The 21,629-nt window shown below is 41.0% G+C and overlaps 1 protein-coding gene across 1 annotated transcript in view; it reads right to left on the minus strand.

Moving 5' to 3' along the window:
- The window catches only part of LOC136874099 (carboxypeptidase N subunit 2), a 66,265-nt gene extending 48,096 nt beyond the window's left edge, over window positions 1-18,169 (minus strand). Inside the window, exon 1 of the mRNA XM_067147648.2 lies at window positions 18,026-18,169. The gene's annotated coding sequence lies outside the window, so the exon portion shown is untranslated. The remainder of the gene's footprint in view (window positions 1-18,025) is intronic.
- Between the last annotated feature and the right edge of the window lie 3,460 nt (window positions 18,170-21,629).

The raw sequence follows: 21,629 nt of genomic DNA on the forward strand, positions 1-21,629 counted from the left end.
CCCCTCAATGAACTATGCTGGTGTGAGTTATGGATATAAGAAAGCGCTAACAGAGGAGAAATTTAGGCGCATTGATTCTTAGATAAACAGATAAGAACATGTCTAATGGTCACTTAATCGATTCGAGGACGGTTATAACCTCAAACGATATTCCGCCAATATCCCGCAGATAGGCCGATTGACTCCTCTCTTGCTTTCTACCCAAGGAACAACCACGAACTTAAAAGCATGACGAGGAAAATGGCAATACGTTACTTCCCTGCTGGCATGCAGTCAGAGACGTTGCCATGGTAACCTGTAGGTTCGTTGTCGGTCTGTCGGTCACTCAATGCAGAGCATGATACCAGCGGAAAATTGTAAATTTTTCCGTCATGTGAAGAGTAAGGTAAATTATGAACATACCGAAAGTTGTTTATAATGAAGAGATGTTTCACGTACGGTCCACGGAGTTTACAGAAAATCAATAGTATAAGAGAAAATGGAGGAAAACCGTTCTGGTTTTCCTATAAACCCCCGTCTATTCAAAGATCTTAAAATGATATGCATATCGAAACCTTCCCTGGGATGAGTATGCTCTAAATATGAAGTTTGGTTGAGATCTATCCAGCCGTTTAGACGTGATGGTGGAACAGACAAACAGACAGACACGAAAAGTAAAAATCACCGATTCGGTCTTGAGTTGACCTAAAATGGAGAAATCTCTGAAAAATTGGCAAAACAAAAGAAATTACAGACAGCGGACCCCCTACAACTTTAATTCTATAGATAATTACAGCAATGAAAATTGTTGCCAAAATATCATATTTTAGTTAGTAAATGATAATTTCTTGATGTGTAATGCACCTAAGACAGAGTCCTTGTAAAAAAAATATATATATACGCTAGCCTAAATCGACTCTGCACGGAAATTTTACTAAACATTTAACTTTTGTCACACACATATTAATGCCAATAAGAAGTTGCAGTAACAATCCGTCAATTCAGTTTCGAAAGAGCTCTCTTTACAAGAAGTTAATAAGACGAGTAAATAGATTTTTCAGTTGTGCGGTTTGATATTTATCAAATTTTATTTTAATATTTTTTAATTTAATTTTGTTCGGATATTTTTCTATGTTGTAATCAAATAAATTATTATAACCGAGACTTCGGTATCGGTTACAGAATATAGTTATGTAGTTACTGAAACATGGAACCAATTGAACTTCTAGGCCTAAGTGGTTCATGGTTGGCAATTCAGCAGCTTAGTCGTTAAACCACGGAGGCAGTCAAGTGAAACCTATTAAACATTATTTGTAATAATCTTACAATAACGAATAATCCTTCAATATATATTGCATTACTTCTGCTGGTGAAATTAAATTTATATGAAGTTATTCATAGATTTTAAATTGTACTATTGTAGCTGAAGATAACTCGCTTCGCTTGTTTTCTTGTACATCCTTGCGGTTTTCTCTATATAATACAGAACACGTGCATTAAAAGGCCACTCTTTTCTTGCTTCTTCTTTCGTTTTTATTATTTTTCGGTGTGCATAAATATCTTACATTCTAAATCTATATATATAAAATAACTTGTCCTGACTGACTGACTGACTGACTGACTGACTGATTCATCATCGCCGAGCCAAAACCACTGGACATAAAGAAATGAAATTTTGGGGATATATTCATATTAAGATATAGGTGCTCGCTAAGAGAGGATTTTTGGATATTCGGTCGCTAAGGGGGTGAAAAGGGGGGTGAAATTTTAAAATGAGTGTATCTATATCTCAAATCTCTAAAAGTTTGCAGATGTAAAAATTGGTATTTAGAATCTTCTTTAAAAATAAGGAAACACGTATTTTTTTGTTTTCAGAAAATCCCAATAAGAGGGGTGAAAAAGGTTGAAAAGGGGATTGAATGCCTTTAATCAGGATACCGGTACTTATATCTCAGAAACTGAAGATATTACAGGCCTGAAAATTGGCACTTTTGATCTCTTTCAAAAATAAAGAAGCACGTATTTTTTGTTTTTGGAAAATCCAATTAATGGAAGGGTGAAAATGGAGTGAATTTTTAAAATGAGTGCATCTATATCTCAAAACTTTTAAAGTTTACAGATGTCAAAATTGGTATTTAGAATCTTCATTAAAAATAAAGAAACACGTATTTTTTTGTTTTCTGAAAATCCCAATAGGAGGGGTGAAAAAAGGTTGAATGCCTTTAATGAGGATACTTATATCTCAGAAACTGCAGATATTACAGTCCTGAAAATTGGTGTTTGGGATTTCCTTTAAAAATAAAGGAACACGTATTTTTTATTTTTTGAAAATCCAATTAATGGGGGCGAAAAGGGGGTGAATTTTTAAAATGAATGTACCTATATGTCAAAACTTTTAAATTTTATACATGTAAAAATTGGTATTTAGAATCTTCTATAAAAATAAAGGAACATGTATTTTTTGTTTTCGAAAAATCCCAATAGGAAGGGTGGAAAAGGGTGAAAAATGGGTTGAATGCCATTAATGAGGCTGCTTACATTTCAGAACCTAAAGATATTACAGACGTGAAAATTGGTATTTGGCATCTACTTTAAAAATAAAGAAATAGGTATTTTATCGTTTTTGGAAAATCCAAATAATGGCGGGTGGGGGTGGGGGGTGAAAAGGGGGTGAATTTTTAAAATGAGTGTGTCTACATCTTAAAACTTTAAACGTTTACAGATGTAAAAATGGGTATTTAGAATCTCCTTTAAAAATAAAAGAACACGTATTTTTTTGTTTTCTGTAAATCCCAATAGGAGGGGTGTAAAAGGGTGAATGATGGGTTGAATGCCTTTAATGAGGAGACATATATCTCAGAAACTGAAGATATTACAGAACTGAAAATTTGTATATGGGATTGCCTTTAAAAATAAAGAAACACGTATTTTTTTGTTTCTGGAAAATCCGGTTAATGGCGGTTAAACAGGAGTGACAAATTGGGGTGAATTCTTTGAAAGACTATATCTACAGAACATCTGAGAAACGTAAAATTTTACAGACAGTAAAAGTGGGTATTGGAATCTCCTGTGAATGTCAAGAAACACAGGTGATTTGTTTTTTAAAACTCCACTTAAGGGGAACTAAAAAGGGTTGAAATTTCAAAATGAGAATTTCAACAATATTTCTCAAAAACTTAACAAGTTACAGAAGTGAAAAATGGTATTTTTAATCTCTATTAAAAATAAAGAGACGTGTATTTTTAGCTTTCGGAAATACAACCTGGGTGAAGGGGGGGTAAATGTGACTGAAAATGGTGTTAAATTATATTAGTTAGGCTACTGATATCTCAAAAATGAAGATGTTACAGACGTGAAATTTGATATTTGGAATCTGCTTTAAAAGAAAAGAAACACATATTTCCGGAAAATCCAATGAAGGCGGGGGGGGGGGGGGGTGTTGAAAGAATTGAAAAATTAATTGACTTAATTGTATGAGAATACATACATCTAATAAAAATTAAAGTTGTTACAGACGTGAAAATTGGTATTTGGATCTCCTTTAAAAACTAAGAAAAACGCATTTTTGGGGGGGGGGGCATCTTGGGGGGCGGGAGTGAAAAGGAGTTGAATTCCTTTCATGAGGACACATAAATCAAAAACTGAAGAAGTTATAGTTGTGATAATTGGTATACAGAAGCTCCTTTACTATTAAAGAAACAAGTATGTTTTGCCGGAAAAATCACTTGGGGGGGGAGGGGGGAGTGTGAAAGGAAGTGAAAAAAGTGAATTATTTTAATTGGGATACTGATATCTCAAAACTGAAGGTAATAGACGTGAACATTGGTGTTTGGAATCTCCTTTAAACATAAAGAAACACACCTTTTTAAAAAAAAATTGTTGGGGGGGGGGGTAAATAAACTTAACGGCGGTGGGGTGTAAAAAGAGGTGAGACCAATTGATTTTACTGTTCATAATGTACTTAGAAGGAGCCTCTGTTGATCAGGCGGCAGCGCGCCGGCCTTTCACAGCTGGGTTCCGTGGTTCAAATCCCGGTCACTCCATGTGACATTCGTGCTGGACAAAACGGATGTGGGACAGGTTTTTCTCCGGATAATCCGGTTTTCCCTGTCATCATTTATTCCAGCAACACTGTCCAATATTTCATTTCATTTGTCATTCATCGATCATTGCCCCAGAGGAGTGCTTCGGCAGCCGGCATAATTCCTATTGTCGCCGCTATATGGGATTTATTCATTCCATTCCTCACCCTGTCGAATGGCTGGAAACAATGACAATGGCAGCAGATGTAATTTACCGCCAAGTAGCGGTCTTGCATCTTGCTGTGGGGTCCAGAACATCTAATAATAATAATAATAATAATAATAATAATAATAATAATAATAATAATAATAATAATAATAATAATAATTGTTACCGTGTTTTAGCGGTAGGTAGAGGTGTAAGAAGGTGCGGGCGTGAATGGGTTTTCAAACTACGGAATCAAAGTTAATGTAAAATTTAACGAGGTTATATTTTCTTTTCAATATTAAGTAATAACAAAGAACAGGTACTTAGTAGCCAAAACACAATTTGAAATGTACAATTACAGGGGTTACAGAGTTTGGGCTTCGAGCCCAGAGTTCACAATTCTTGAGCAACTAGCCCAACCTTCCGATATACAAATTTTAACAAAGGGGCAGAAGACCCCTATCAAACCCTGGAGCACTTGCTCCAAATTACACAGTTAAGCCTCCTCGAGGCACACAACACTCCGTTTCCAAAAGAGCCACCCGCTCTTTAATTTAAGCCTCTCCCAGGCCACACCAAACTCCACCTTCAAGTTGTCCACAACGGACACAAACCCAGGGGTAAAATACCCAATCTACTGAGGTCTATTAAATGAAAAGCAGGTTAATTAAATGACCTCTAAAACAATTTGAGAGGAGGCGAACTTGCACTCCTAATACACTTTGATTTTAAAACCTACCTTGGCACTAGGCCGTTATTACAAGGGCTAATCCCATACTACAGAGGTGACTTAATAGCAATTTACATTACATTACGGAAGAATAGGTTGAGAAACAATAAGTTCACCTCAAAACATTATGAGTGGGAGCTCGAGAGGGTTAGCACTCTCTATCCCAGTATGTAGCTTTTCAAGAGAATAGAAGAAAAGACTAGTTACATTTTAGGAAAAGGTTACATGGTGGAACGCTTCGCACCCGCCCCGAGAGTTAAACTGCTGAGCAAGAAAAGAAAGAATTTATTAATCGGCCATTACCTTATTGTTGACCGCTGCCGAAGAAAGAGGCGCCTCCCGCCTCCTGCTAGGTACTTAACACACTGAAAGATGGAACAGAAGTGGCCCAGAGACCCAAAAATCAGCAGTTTAAATACTCTCGCGGAAGTTTCTAGGCGTTAGGGGAAAGAAAACACCCGCCCACAATGTTTTTATTGGATAGGACCCCGCAACAGATACAAGTTGGGGGAAAATACACCAGATTGGTCAGAAATTACTAAAAGAAATTCGGGATTGGATAAATCTAAAACAAGGGGAAAAAGAGGGGTAAACAGCCAACTTAAACCATAACAGAAAGAAATTTAACAAGAAACAAACTTTTGAAATAAAAATTTCTCCAACAAAATAGTTCTTTGACTCCGCACTAGGGTGCACTATTGTTGATCTTCAGTAGTGTCCTCTAGAAGAGAAAGTTCACACTTCACACTTCAAGCGAAACAAAAACACATCAAAAGTGACACAGTTCAAAAACTCAAAATTTTCCACGTGGTGACATCTTCTGAGAAAGTAGAGAATTAATGGGGTAGATAAAGTTCAACCTTCCTCCAGAAGAGGAGTTTCAACTGGCGCAACTTTTAAATAAACGGTGTAGAGGTGTACCGCCCGGTACAGACCTCCCCCCCCAAAAGTTCCACCAAGGGGTAACACAGAAGAACATAAACTTTTGTTTGAAAATAAGTTCCAAGTTTTGATGTTGAGATTAAGATAACTTGCAGAAGTATTTGAGAAATTTCTTAAGTCGGTTCCAAAATTTTGTTGTTGCAGGTGAAGTAAAGTCTTTATGTTTATAGAAGTTGAATTTCTGAAGATAAGCTTTTAATACTTAAAAGTGAAGGAAAAATTTGCAATGTCCACCAAATATTGCTGTTGAATTCCCAAGTGTAGTTATCTCTTATAGTAACTGTCCATGTAGTTGATGTTGATGAAGTTGGATGGCCGGACCGGCCGTTGCAGCTTGCGTCCAAAAGGAGGCCGCTCGGACCCCTTAAGTACCCTGAGATACCGCTCGCCCGCACTATGAGGGGAGCAGAGGTGTTGAAGCACGCCGCGCCCGCGGTGAACATATACAGGCTGCGGGCAAGTAGCAGGTCGTGCGCCGCACATCAGCCTTGGCCGGGAGGAGAGCTCCGGCTCGCCGTGCACATGTCGTCCTCGCTGGAGAGGAGGGGGCCCATCCCCCTCCCCAGTTACTGCACGGCGCCGCGCGGCTGCGGGGGCACTGAAACATTAAAGCTAGGCGGCAGAATTGTGTTGGACCATCATGTTTCTTTTAAGGGCACAGGCATGTAAAGAGATTGAGGGGCCAGCGGCGTGCAGATATCCATGGCATTTCATCTAAGCCAGCCACTGAGTGTAGTGGAGCAGGAGACGGGAGCGTGGTAATGGCCGTGGAAAGGACAGAATGGCAGTTTAACGGGTCGGGACAGGTTTTACAAAGATGCTTACATCTGAAACAAAATATTATAGGTGGTGCAGAATGCCTTAAAAATGAAACTCAAAAAAAATATAACCTTCATATCCTTTCAAAATAATATAAAGCAAGTTAACACAGAAATTACACCGGCTTCACCTGGGACAGGTGAACTCTAAATATCCTCTCGGTGGCTGGATTACTTAACAATAAGGTAACCGGCGTAAGAAAATCGAGAATGATACAAGGCCCCTGAAATCTGGGGGCAAGCTTGCCCGCGGGAACAAAATTTTTGACCATTACTTGGTCACCTACCTTTAAAGGGGTGGGTCTCCGTCCACGATCATACCTTTCCCTAACCTTTTCATGAGATACCTTAAGATTGGCTTTAGCCTTCTTCCAAAGATCTTTAATATTATCCGGATATATTGTCTCGGGCAGAATGTCACTCAGAGACCAGAGGTTAGAGAGCGGCGTGTTGGGAACAAACTTAAACATCAAGGAAGCTGGAGTAAACTTGTGTGATTCATGAACCGCCGAATTCAAAGCAAAAGCTAACCAATGCAGGGACGTGTCCCACCTAGAATGATCTTCATGATGATAGGCAATAAGTGCGGACCTGAGATTACGGTTAACCCGTTCAGCCAGAGATGGTTGAGGGTAATAAGCAGAAGTGGTTACATGAGAGATGGACAAGTCAAAACAGAATTTACGAAAAAGATTTGATGTGAACGCCTTAGCATTATCAGATACAATATATTGACACGGACCAAAAGAAGCAAAAATAGAATTTAGACAGGTAATGGTGGACTGAGCGGTAGCCAGCTTAGTCGGAAATAACCAAGAAAATCTGGTAAAACCATCTACACATACAAAGATGAATTTGTTGGCATTTCCCTTCGACTGGGGGAAGGGTCCTACATAATCAATATACAGGCGTTCCATGGGGCGCGACGCTTGATGAGAAGACAAAAGGCCTACTTTAGTGGACATGGTGGGTTTACTGATCCAACAAGATTTACAAGCTTTTACAAGTTCCCGAATTTCACCGTCCATACCTTTCCAGATGAACATTTCACGAATCTTTTCACGGGTTTTAAAGATACCCAGATGCCCTCCTAATGGGGTCTCATGATAATACTTGAAGATCATTGGTACAAGAACTGCTGGAACAACAACTTTCATCATCTTATCATGCCTCGAAGGGCAACATAAAACACCATTCCTCAGAACATAAGGGACAACATGTTCCCCAGAAGAAAGGGTTTCCATTATCGGAGCCAGCGTCGGATCTTCACGTTGGTATTTCTCGATATCCCTAAAAAGCATGGGAGCATCTGTTAGGATGGCATTAACCTCAGATAGCATGGACTCGGAAGGTGATGAACTGTCGACCGGTTCGTGGGTCTCGACGTCGTTATGAAACATACGGCTGAGTCCATCAGCAACAACATTTTCGGTACCTCTGATATGTCTAACATCAAACTGGAAGGCGGAAATACGAATAGCCCAGCGGGCTATACGACCAGTACGACGCGGCCTACCTAAGACCCAGCTTAAGGCTTGATTATCTGTCTCCAGGTCGAATTTGACATGTTCCAGATAGAGACGGAACTTTTCTAAGGCAAATAAGACTGCCAAACCTTCGAGCTCATAGATGGAATACTTGGCTTCTTGAGCCGACAATGTCCTAGACGCATAGGCGATGGGTCGCCTCCCTAGTTCAGTCTCTTGAAGAAGGACTGCCGCTACTGCTGACGACGATGCGTCGGTTTGGACAATGAATTTCTTCGAGAAATCAGGCATAGCAAGGACAGGGGCATTACAGAGAGCTAATTTCAGATCTTCAAAAGCGGCTTGTTGAGAAGGTCCCCACTCGAATTTGATGCCTTTCCTACGAAGAAGGTTTAAGGGCGCCGCTCTATTAGCAAAGTTAGGAATGAACTTTCTGAAGAAATTCACCATACCAATGAACCTGGCGATACCTTTAATGTCCTTGGGAGGTTTAAAATCACGGATGGCCTGTGTTCTAGAATGATCGACTGCTACACCATCGGGTGACACAATATGCCCTAGGAATGACATAGAGGGCTTAGCAAAGACAACCTTGGACAACTTAACAGTTAACCCAGCCTTACGAAGGCGATCAAGAACTTCTCGCAGATGATCTAGATGTTCTTCAAAAGTCTCTGAAAATACTACGACATCATCTAAGTAGTGATATAAGTACTCGAATTTGATGTCGGAGAAGACCCTATCTAATAGCCTAGTGAGTACAGCTGCTCCCGTGGGGAGCCCGAAAGGCACGCGGTTGTATTCATATAAATTCCAGTCCGTGGCGAACGCTGTAAGGTGTTTAGACTCTTCGGCAAGGGGAATTTGATTATAGGCCTGATTTAAGTCCAAGATGGTGAAGAACTTGGCCTTACGAAACCATGAAAAACAAGAATGAAGGTCGGGAAGGGGCACAGATTGTAACACCACCTTCCGATTGAGAGCCCTGTAATCAATGACAGGCCTGAAGCCTCCTTGGGGTTTCGGTACTAGAAAAATAGGCGAAGAATACGCTGACTTAGAGGGCCTAATAATACCGTCCTTCAACATCTGATCGATGATTTCCTTCAGAGCCTTCATTTTAGGTGGAGATAGCCTATACGGTGGAAAACGGACAGGAATCGAATCCGTAACCTCAATTTTGTATTCAATAAGGTCAGTAACACCAAGAGTATCAGAGAACACCTCGGGAAACGACTGACACAGTTTGCGAATACTATCAGCCTGCTCCTCAGGTAGATGTCTAAGGTCTAACAACATCTCATCCTGGGTAGGCGAAATAGAAGAACATGACACAGAATTACACTTTAATAGTGGTATTTTACAACTAGAAGCAAATTTGAATGTGCACGACCTAGACTTGAGATCGAGCACAAGACCAGTGTGAGAGATAAAGTCAGCTCCCAATATAATGGGGCAAGACAATTGCTTGGCCACAAACAATTTAATTTTCCATGTAAACTTAAAAACACGAATTTTGACCAGTAAGGAACCTAGAATTTCTAATGGAGATGAATTAGCCGAAACGTATTGAACAGGAGAAGAGACATAGTCAGGAAGTTTACAAACCGATTTCAATTTAGAATACCATTCAGCCGCAATAATCGAACAAACACTACCTGAATCTAAGAGAGCTGTTATAGGCTCGTTATTTAACTCAATCTTAAGAAAAGGAACAGGTGCGGGGGTATCCGCCGCAATCCTAAGACATTCTTTAGGGCATTCAAAAGATGAATTTGAAGGCTGATCGTTCTCTGCATTTACAATCTGTTTACTAGGGGCTGAGTCTCGGGAAGATGGATTAGTCGACTCAACCGAAGCCACTAGTCACTTTTTATTATTGGCATAGGTGGAATTTGCACCAGAAGTTGAGCAGGAGGGGGTGCTATTTGAGTTCGGACAATTCTTGGCGATATGTGAGAAGGCCCCACATTTAAAACAGCCTTGTGCTGAACCAGCTCCATTATTTGCCCTACTACTTTTGACCAATGGACATTTATTGCGAAGATGGTCAGGCGACCCGCAAGCATAACATTTACGGGGTGTGACTGGTCGGCGAGGTGGAGGCCGAGTGTTACTAAAGGAAGGCGGGGGTTCTTTCGCTACACGCAAGGAATCGGCGTATCTAACTCCTTCCGCTGAGACGGCCAACGCTTCAAGTTCAGAAAAAGTTTGCGGGCACGCCGCAAAACACAAGTATGACCTATAAGATGGTGAAATGCCTTCCACAATAGCTTGTACAATTTGGTCCTCAGGGAAGTGAAGAGCAAACACCCTGGTATAAAACTTAATGTCTTGTATGAAATCAGCCAAGTTTTCATCCAACCTCTGTACTCGATAATAGTATTTCTGAATCAGAGATGACCTTGCGCGGGCAGGAATAAAATTAGCAAGTAGATGTGCATGAAAATCTTCGATGGATGACTGTTCAGCTATGGCTCTTACTATTTTGTCGGAGAGAATACCAATAGCATACGGATAGATAATTTGCAAGATTTGACATGGAGACAGAGAAAAAACAAGGGCATGATCCTGAAATTCCACTAGAAATCTTAAAAATGAAATTACGTCACTGGTGGTATTAACAGAAAACTTGGATATACCTCTGAGCAACATTGCCAATGGATGAGGCAAGCTACTAAATCCGGTTGACATAGTAGGTAAAGGTTTCAATGGCAAGGAAGTCAATTCAGAACGGATGTTACTCAATGATGCACGACGTTCAGATTCGTTGTCCAATGGGGCAGGGATAGTTTGAGCAGCAACGGTTATCCTATTAACTTCTCCCTTGGGAGGCGCTTCCTCACTACCTGCGTTCACTATGGTGGTTTGATCAGATTTGGGAGGAACGTCCCCAGTTAACAATTGAGTGACCTTACTAGATAATTCAGAAATATTTTCCAGGAGCGTACTAGCTTCCTTCCTCTGAACGTCATTCAGTTTTAGAGACAACAGATCGTTAACCCTATTCGAAAAATGATATAGCCTGCCTTGCACACGCTTAATTTGATTAGGAGACGGATCATTTTCATCAAAAAAACTAACTACAGAAGCTAGCCCAGTAATATTCTCCGTGATCGTGGAAAGAGAGTCGTCAATTTCTTTCTTTCCCAAATTGGGGATGGAAATGGGCAAATCAAGAGACTCTCTAAGCTTGTTAGTGTCTATTGCAACCGTGCCTCCAGATTGCACATTTCTGATAGTTAATTCATAGATCAACTCCTCCTTGCGCAAATAGTTAAGAAGGAGAACATCGCGAGGGCCGGGCATGGTGACAGAACAATTTTGAAAAACTCAAAAAATTCCAGCAACTGGGAAAATAGTTAGAGTTCGGAACAAACAATGTTTAGCCGTCAAAAGGGGCTAAATTGAGACCCATTCAACCACGCTCTGCTACCACTTGTTACCGTGTTTTAGCGGTAGGTAGAGGTGTAAGAAGGTGCGGGCGTGAATGGGTTTTCAAACTACGGAATCAAAGTTAATGTAAAATTTAACGAGGTTATATTTTCTTTTCAATATTAAGTAATAACAAAGAACAGGTACTTAGTAGCCAAAACACAATTTGAAATGTACAATTACAGGGGTTACAGAGTTTGGGCTTCGAGCCCAGAGTTCACAATTCTTGAGCAACTAGCCCAACCTTCCGATATACAAATTTTAACAAAGGGGCAGAAGACCCCTATCAAACCCTGGAGCACTTGCTCCAAATTACACAGTTAAGCCTCCTCGAGGCACACAACACTCCGTTTCCAAAAGAGCCACCCGCTCTTTAATTTAAGCCTCTCCCAGGCCACACCAAACTCCACCTTCAAGTTGTCCACAACGGACACAAACCCAGGGGTAAAATACCCAATCTACTGAGGTCTATTAAATGAAAAGCAGGTTAATTAAATGACCTCTAAAACAATTTGAGAGGAGGCGAACTTGCACTCCTAATACACTTTGATTTTAAAACCTACCTTGGCACTAGGCCGTTATTACAAGGGCTAATCCCATACTACAGAGGTGACTTAATAGCAATTTACATTACATTACGGAAGAATAGGTTGAGAAACAATAAGTTCACCTCAAAACATTATGAGTGGGAGCTCGAGAGGGTTAGCACTCTCTATCCCAGTATGTAGCTTTTCAAGAGAATAGAAGAAAAGACTAGTTACATTTTAGGAAAAGGTTACATGGTGGAACGCTTCGCACCCGCCCCGAGAGTTAAACTGCTGAGCAAGAAAAGAAAGAATTTATTAATCGGCCATTACCTTATTGTTGACCGCTGCCGAAGAAAGAGGCGCCTCCCGCCTCCTGCTAGGTACTTAACACACTGAAAGATGGAACAGAAGTGGCCCAGAGACCCAAAAATCAGCAGTTTAAATACTCTCGCGGAAGTTTCTAGGCGTTAGGGGAAAGAAAACACCCGCCCACAATGTTTTTATTGGATAGGACCCCGCAACAGATACAAGTTGGGGGAAAATACACCAGATTGGTCAGAAATTACTAAAAGAAATTCGGGATTGGATAAATCTAAAACAAGGGGAAAAAGAGGGGTAAACAGCCAACTTAAACCATAACAGAAAGAAATTTAACAAGAAACAAACTTTTGAAATAAAAATTTCTCCAACAAAATAGTTCTTTGACTCCGCACTAGGGTGCACTATTGTTGATCTTCAGTAGTGTCCTCTAGAAGAGAAAGTTCACACTTCTTACTTCAAGCGAAACAAAAACACATCAAAAGTGACACAGTTCAAAAACTCAAAATTTTCCACGTGGTGACATCTTCTGAGAAAGTAGAGAATTAATGGGGTAGATAAAGTTCAACCTTCCTCCAGAAGAGGAGTTTCAACTGGCGCAACTTTTAAATAAACGGTGTAGAGGTGTACCGCCCGGTACAATAATAATAATAATGTTCTGGACAGTCGTCAAATGTGCGGACCGCGCTGGAAACGGGTCCTGGACGGGTAATGACTAAGAATGCAGTCCGGCCGCGCGTTCAGTATCGCCAAGGCACTCAAGACGACACCACGCCGGATCTCCTGAAGGATTTGATCCATATTAAAAATGCTTATAGGAAAAGATGATTAAGATTTAGGGACCCAACTGACCGGGTGGAATACCTGGGCCTAGCCCGGGAAGTACGAAATCGATTGCTGGACAGAAAGATTGAAAAATGGGAGGAAACTTGCCGTAATCTATTAGAAAACGAGTCAGATCGCGAATATTGGCGGATTCTCTCAGAAAACGAGTCACATCGCGAATTTCGGCGGATTTTATATAAAACAATAAGCATTCAATTATAAATTTCAGTATAATACCGTAGCGAAGCACGGGTATCTTGCTAGTCATTTTATAAAAATACACTCTTACACACTGCATTTGATTTCTTGTTGCTTGGCGCATGCACAGACAGATTTTCTGCTTGTCCGACACGAGAATAAGCAACGTTGAGCTGACCATATATTGAACAAAAATTCTTCAAATTAACTTCGCAATTTTGGAACGTTTGACGCTGAGTCATACTGATAGTCATAATATGAGCTAATCTTACTGGGAACCGTAATCTTTTGAAACAAAATTACAAATCATTTGAGATCAATGGAATTCTTGGTATGAAAACCGATTTTCCTCTTTCTCTGCCGCTTAGGATAACTCTCTCAATTATATTGTTAAGGAGTTATTTCAGTAAGTATCTGCTCTATATTCAAGAATACCCACAGATGTACTCATGCAGAAAACGGTTATAGTTCTGAGATCGCCATACTCCTGCGAGATGAATCGAAGATGATGTATAAAACCAAGGAGTGCACATCACAACCTTCTAGAGTAGTCCACATTCTCACTCCAATCCTTCCAGTAAATTACACTAATTTTAGTACATTCAGTGACAAGTCAGCCAATTTCAAGCCCCACATCTTCCACACCACCACTGCTACGAACACGCAACAACCATACGGCACGACGGCAGACTCGAAGTTACTACCACACAGAAGCATCAGTGGTCTGCGGTGGGTAGTTATGGCTGTAAGATGAAATATACGAACACACACGGCTATTCTTATATGCAGCTTGCCACTTTCAACCCCCAGATCTACCACACCACCACAGATACCCACACGCAACCACTATAGTGACGCTGGGAGAATCGACCCTAATACCACACACAAACACCAGCGGTCTGCGGTGGGTATTTGTGGCTCCAAGGTGAGATATACGGACACACGCGTCTATTTTTATACATTGTCCGCCAATTTCAGCCCCTACGTCTACCACACCACTACAGGTACCGACACGTAACAACTATAGTTCATGATGGGAAACTCCATGCTACTCGCGCTCACAAACACCAGTGGTCCGCGGTAGATAGTTGTGGCTACAAGGTTAAATATACGCATACACACGTCATATAGAGTCGATCAATTTCAAACCCCACATTTTCCACACCACGACAGCTACCGACACGCTACAACTATAGTGAAATGATGGGAAACTCGAGGCTACTACAACAGACAGACACCAGTGGTCTGCGGTGGGTATTTGTGGCTCCAAGGTGAGATATACGGACACACGCGTCTATTTTTATACATAGTCCGCCAATTTCAGCCCCTACGTCTACCACACCACTGCAGGTAGCGACACGTAACAACTATAGTTCATGATGAGAGACTCCAGGCTACTCGCGCTCACAAACACCAGTGGTCCGCGGTGGATAGTTGTGGCTACAAGGTTAAATATACGTACACTCACGTCTATTTTATATAGAGTCGATCAATTTCAAACCCCACATTTTCCACACCACGACAGCTACCGACACGCTACAACTATAGTGAAATGATGGGAAACTCGAGGCTACTACAACAGACAAACACTAGTGGTCTGCGGTGGGTATTTGTGGCTCCAAGGTGAAATATATGGACAATTGTGTCTCTTTTTATGTATAGTTGGCTACTTTTAACCCCCACGTCTACCACACCGGTGCAGTTACCGACACGTAACATGATGGGAGACTCGAGGCTACTATACCGCATACAACCACCAGTGATCTGCGGTGAATTGTTGTGCCTGCAAGGTGAAATATACGAACACACACTTCTATTTTTGTATGTAGTTGGCCACTTTCAACCCTCATATATACCACACCACCACAGCTACAAACACGCAACCACCACAGGGCACGATGGAAGACTCGAAGTTACTACCACACAGAAGCACAGTGGTCTGCGGTGAATTGTTGTGGCTGCAAGGTAAAATATACGAACACACACCTCCATTTTTGTATGTAGTTCGTCACTTTCAACCCTCATATCTCCCACACCACCACAGATACCGACACGCAACAACTGCAGTGCACGATGGGAAACTCGAGGCCAGGACCACACACAAACACCAGTGATCTGCGTTAGGTAGTTTTGGCTGCAAGGTGAAATATACGGTCACGCACGTATGTATATGTATATATATTTGAGGGGCCCTGAACTTTTATTTTGGCAGACCGGGCCGTATCACGTGTCATAGCTCAAGTTAATAATGAATCTGAGGCAACAGTTTAAAGCTCGCTGCATATTCATTGTTTGTTCCTTAGTTGCGCCAACAAGTAGCCTATTACGTCACAGTAGGATAGGAAGAATTCAAGTCTGGACTGGTCTTTGTTGCATGTTTGATGGTAACAGGTTTTTGTTTCTTTTCAATGGATGAAAGGAAGCAAAAACTTTCTGACATATATTTTTGGTATGTTACGTCCAATTTAGGGTTTCAGTCGTAGTCACGCCGAGGTTTCTCACTGTTGTACTGCAAGGAATGATTTTATCGTTTATTAGCACTACCGTACGTGCAATGTTGATCACACGTAGTAGCTTCCGAGAACTGACTATAATAACTTGTGTTTTTGATGGTTTTATGAAAAGCCTGTTTGATCGTGCGTATTCATTCATGAAATCATTGCTCAATGTATTTCATGTTACTAGTAGAAAGACTGTTTATTTTAATAAGCGAATCTTAAAACAAAGAATCAGTATTCACGAACCCTTACAACAACTTTTATTAAATTCAGATCAATATAGTTTAAGGGAAAAAGACACCCTTATTAATTTCCTGATTGGAATGTTTTAACATTAAATGTTAAATGCATCCTTTCCATTACTTGTATATCATGTACCTATTTGATAACAACCTAATACATGATTTTTACATGCAATTGAAGTATAAAATAACATTTGACGTAATTCATCTGGGTGAACAAAGCATGCTTATACCAGATTGGCTAAGAAATCCCTTGAATAATTATACAATCAGATATATGTATCAAAGCTTGTGTAACAGCTAACTTAGCCTACCAGGACGACTGCTGCCCAGCCAGGTTATGCTGCGCATCATATCAGACAGCCTGTCATTTGATGACACAAGGTTGAATGAACTCCGTTGTAGACCAGAATTAAAATCATTGGATGAGTCGGGAATCGAACCCGGAGCGTCCCAGAAGTAAGAGACAGACACGTTACTCCCATACCACGAGGCTGGCACTTAGTTGTAAACATATGCCTCAAATAATTATAATGTTAATTGTGTGGTGGTGGAATGCTGATTATTACTTAAAGAGGAAGTACTCGTACAACTGCGTAACCGTTCTCAATTAACACTAATCAGAGGGAAAAAATGGAAGGGGTCCGACACTTCGACAAATGAAGGTATCGGCCAGAGAAAGACAAGGGCCACGAAGAGCGTGAAAAGGCCTCGAGTACTCTAATGCCCTCGGGGTCGGAGAAGAACAAAAGTTAATCAAGGGAGATGAAAGTGAGGAGCCAGGCACAAGTAAATGGAAACAATGCCAGATCTCATCTAAGGGCTCCGTTGTCACCACCCAACGCTCCGAAATTAAGAGCCACTGGGACTCACACTTACGTGACTGAAATTAGTACATACATACATACATACATACATACATACATACATACATACATACATACATACATACATACATTATCATTATAGACTGTTATGCCTTTCAGCGTTCAGTCTGCAAGCCTCTGTGAATTTACTAAACGTCGCCACAATCCTCGATTTGCAACTAGTGTTGTGGCCTCATTTAGTTCCATACCTCTTATCTTTAAATCGTTAGAAACCGAGTCTAACCATCGTCGTCTTGGTCTACCTCTACTTCTCTTACCCTCCATAACAGAGTCCATTATTCTCCTAGGTAACCTATCCTTCTCCATTCGCCTCACATGACCCCAACACCGAAGCCGGTTTATGCGTACAGCTTCATCCAGAGAGTTCATTCCTAAATTAGCCTTTATCTCCTCATTCCGAATACCCTCCTGCCATTGTTCCCACCTGTTTGTACCAGCAATCATTCTTGCTACTTTCGTGTCTGTTACTTCCACCTTATGAATATGATATCCTGAGTCCACCCAGCTTTCGCTCCCGTAAAGCAAAGTTGGTCTGAAAACAGACCGATGTAAAGATAGTTTCGTCTGAGAGCTGACTTCCTTCTTACAGAATACTGCTGATCGCAACTGCGAGCTCACTGCATTAGCTTTACTACACCTTGATTCAATCTCACTTACTATATTACCATCCTGGGAGAACACACAACCTAAATACTTGACATTATCGACCTGTTCTAGCTTTGTATCACCAATCTGACATTCAGTTCTGTTGAATTTCTTACCTACTGACATCAATTTAGTCTTCGAGAGGCTGAAATTAGTTTCATGATAAAATCATATTTCCCGTAAGAAGTGACTGTCTTCTTTCAAACTCTTCAATAGAGTACCAATACTTATTTGCGCAGTTTACAAACTAAAATGTTCACTTACGTTTTTACAGCCGTGAGGAGTGTCGATAAGAGATGCGCGCTGAGAACTGACCCTGAGTCTGGAAGGGACCGGCTATTAACACAGCCAACCAGTTGACAAACAATAACACGAAGTATGAGTGAGTTTTTGCCCTCCCCTCTCCGTTCAAGCCGTAGGGGATTCACTGCAGTATTGTGGACTCTATCTGACTGGTAACTACAGCACACAACTTCTCAGTGACCGCGCAGGGAACCACAGATAACCTCGGGGTCACTGAGACCACCAAGGTCTCGGATCGGTTAATATGTGACCCTAAACAACATTCCTAGAAACTCAGCTTGTCATACAGTGACTAGTAAGGAACTTCGATAGGGGCAGTGTCAACAGGTGGTGGTGGTGGTTATCAGAGCTGTACTTAGACATGGGCCCAATGAGCCACACTCAGGCTGGCATATGTAACCAGTAAATCGATTTCAAAATCGAGTTTCGAGAATGCGGACAGTACCTTAACAATCGACCGTAGTGTAGAAATATACTACTACTAATGCCGGACAAGTTGGCCGTGCGGTGAGCTTGCATGCGGGAGATAGTGGGTTTGAACCCCACTGTCGGCAGCCCTGAAGATGGTTTTCCGTGGTTTGCCATTTCCATACCAGGCAAATGCTGGGGCTGTACCTTAATTAAGGCTACGGACGCTTCCTTCCCACTCCCAAGTCTTTCCTATCCCATCGTCGCCATAAGACCTATCTGTGTCGGTGCGACTTAAAACTAATTGTATCTACTACTACTACTACTACTACTACTACTAATAATAATAATAATAATAATAATAATAATAATAATAATAATCAAAATAAAAATTGTTCGACTCCTTGGCTGAACGGTCAGCGTTGAGGCCTTCGTTTCAGAGAGTGCCGTGTTCGATTCCCGGCCGAGTCAGGGATTTTAATCACGTCTGCTTAATTCGTCTAGCTCGGGGACTGGGTATTTGTATTGGTCCCAATACTTTCCTATACATATTCAGACATCACGTTATACTACCGACCATCTCAGAAACACGCAATAGTGATTACATCCCTCCATATAGGGTTGGAGTCAGGAAGGGCACCCTGCCGTAAAACAGGGCCAAATTCACATGTGTTGCAGAATTTGCACTCGTGACCCCACATGTGTGGAAAAAGGCGGTATAATAATAATAATAATAATAATAATAATAATAATAATAATAATAATAATAATAATAATAATAATAATAATAATAATAATAATAATAATAATAATAATAATATGGCCTCCTCTGTGGTGTAATGATTAGTGTGATTAGCTGCCACCCCGGGATGCTACGTAATTGGAAAAGTGGTACGAGGTCTGGAGCGGGGTCTACTCAGTCTCGGACCGGGCGAGTTGGCCGTACGGTTAGGGACGCGCAGCTGTGAGCTTGCATCCGGCACGTACTGGGTTCGAATCCCACTGTCAACAGCCCTGAAGATGCTTTTCCGTGGTTTACCATTTTCACACCAGGCAAATGCTCGGGCTGTACCTTAATTCCTTCTCACTTCCAGGCATTTCCTATCCCATCGACGCCATAAGACCTATTTGTGACGGTGCTGCGTAAAACAAATTAAAAAAAGAAACTCAGCCTCGGGAGGTCAACTGGGTAAGGGGAGGGTGGAGGTTCGATATTCACCTCAGCCATCCTCGAAGTGGTTTTCCGTGATTTCCACTTCACCTCCAGGAAATGCCGGGATGGTACGTAACTTAAAGCCAGGGCCGCTCTCTTCCCTCTTCCTTGTCTATCCCTCCACCACAAAGCCCCTGTTCAGCACAGTAGGTGAGGTGGCCTCGGCGAAGTACTGATCCTCCTTTCCAATTGTATCCCCCTCTCAAAATCTCAGTCTCTAGGACACTGCTCTTGTGGCGGTCGAGGTGGAATCCCTCGCTGAATCCGAGGGAAAAAACCAACCCTGGAAGTTAAACGGATAGTGAAATTGTTGTGAATTGAGAGACGTTGGGGGTTTCCAGTGATTTCAAAATTGTGTTGGAAGTCCACGATGATAGTGAAATAATAGTAATAATGATAATACTGTAATAATAACAGATAATAATAATAATAATAATAATAATAATAATAATAATAATAATAATAATAATAATAATAATACACTGAAACCCCTCTAAGTGGGACACCTACGGTTCGTTAAAATGTGTCCATTGTAGTGAGGTGTCCAACCCACAGGGTGGGTGTACAGTATTTCAAAAGTACACTGACTGTAATGTAAACACCCTGAGCTAGAGTGTACTGTACGTACATAATAAAAACAGCGATTCCTTGCATTTATGCTGAACCCATAATTCCACCCTGCTAAAAATTTCAACTACAAGATGGAGTGCAACCACATTTTTATTGCAAGCTCATCTCGCGTTCTATGGCGTGACAACTCACAGCGGGGAACGGCCCACCACTTTGAACGAGGTCGCAACATTTCGGAAGACCTCAGGTAATAAATAATGAAATTCTGGCTAATAACCCTATTTGCGAGAAATTTCGGCTCTGTTATTAACAAAGAAATAAGTAATTAAGAATTTTGGGAAATAGTTCGTGAAGCTGAAGTCCCCAGGTTTGAAATGTGTTTAATTAGGCTCGGAGGAAAGTTGGCATCCATACTGCAAGAATATTGCACACGTGTCAAGAACACGCAGTCAAAATGCGCGGGAACATTCGTGCACTAAATTAATTACGCCCGTTAAAGAAACAGGAGAAATCAGCAAACAACACCATGATGACTGGAAAAATAGGTGGAATCTCTGGAGTGAGTCTCGAAGAAATCTGTCCAGTGGTCGTCAATTAGAATGATTGTATCACAGTAGAGCGTCCCTATTAAAGGCTTAAATACCCCCTACTCAACCAAGAGCGTCAGTCATCATTCTGTTGTCCGAGAGTATGGATCTGCGTCAGGCGACGGCTTAAAGTGGGCTAAATAGCCTTGTAAAAGTTCTAAAGCCAGTTGGTTCGAGGGAGGAATATATCATCAAGTGGTAAATGGTGAACGGAGACAAATTAGATATTGATAACATTGATATCCATCCCGATCGGGGAAGAAAATCATAAGTTTAATAATTATAGGATTCCTGAACTTCTCATAGGGAGACAGCAGATTCACACATAGCTTTTGTGAATTACTGTGGACAATGTTATTTTTTGTAATCGGTAAGGGAAGACGATAGTCCGGCGGAGATTAGCTTGTGTCTCACGGTCAATCATACCTTTGAAGCCAAGATAACGCAATAACAAACGACAACAATTACAGGTCTGTCTAATTTAAATATTATGTTTTGTAGTTAGAGATGTAAATGCTTGTCCCATTAAATTAACTAATGAATGAATGAATTAATTAATTAATCATAACATCAAGTTGTATATGGGGCGTGTGTAAATGTAAGAGTTGCGACAAGGAGGATTTGTCTTGTCGTCATTCTAGTGTAGAGGCGAATTGTCTATTATTTATGTCAGCGCGCGAGACTCTAAAATGTGATTGCATTTCTTTAAAAATTTGTAGTTAAATATTGCAATGAAAATCAATGAAATAATGTTCGAGTTCGCAAAAGTTACAATAATGATAGCGAT

This window comes from Anabrus simplex, chromosome 5 (assembly GCF_040414725.1).
Source record: "Anabrus simplex isolate iqAnaSimp1 chromosome 5, ASM4041472v1, whole genome shotgun sequence".
Taxonomy (NCBI): Eukaryota; Metazoa; Arthropoda; class Insecta; order Orthoptera; family Tettigoniidae; genus Anabrus; species Anabrus simplex.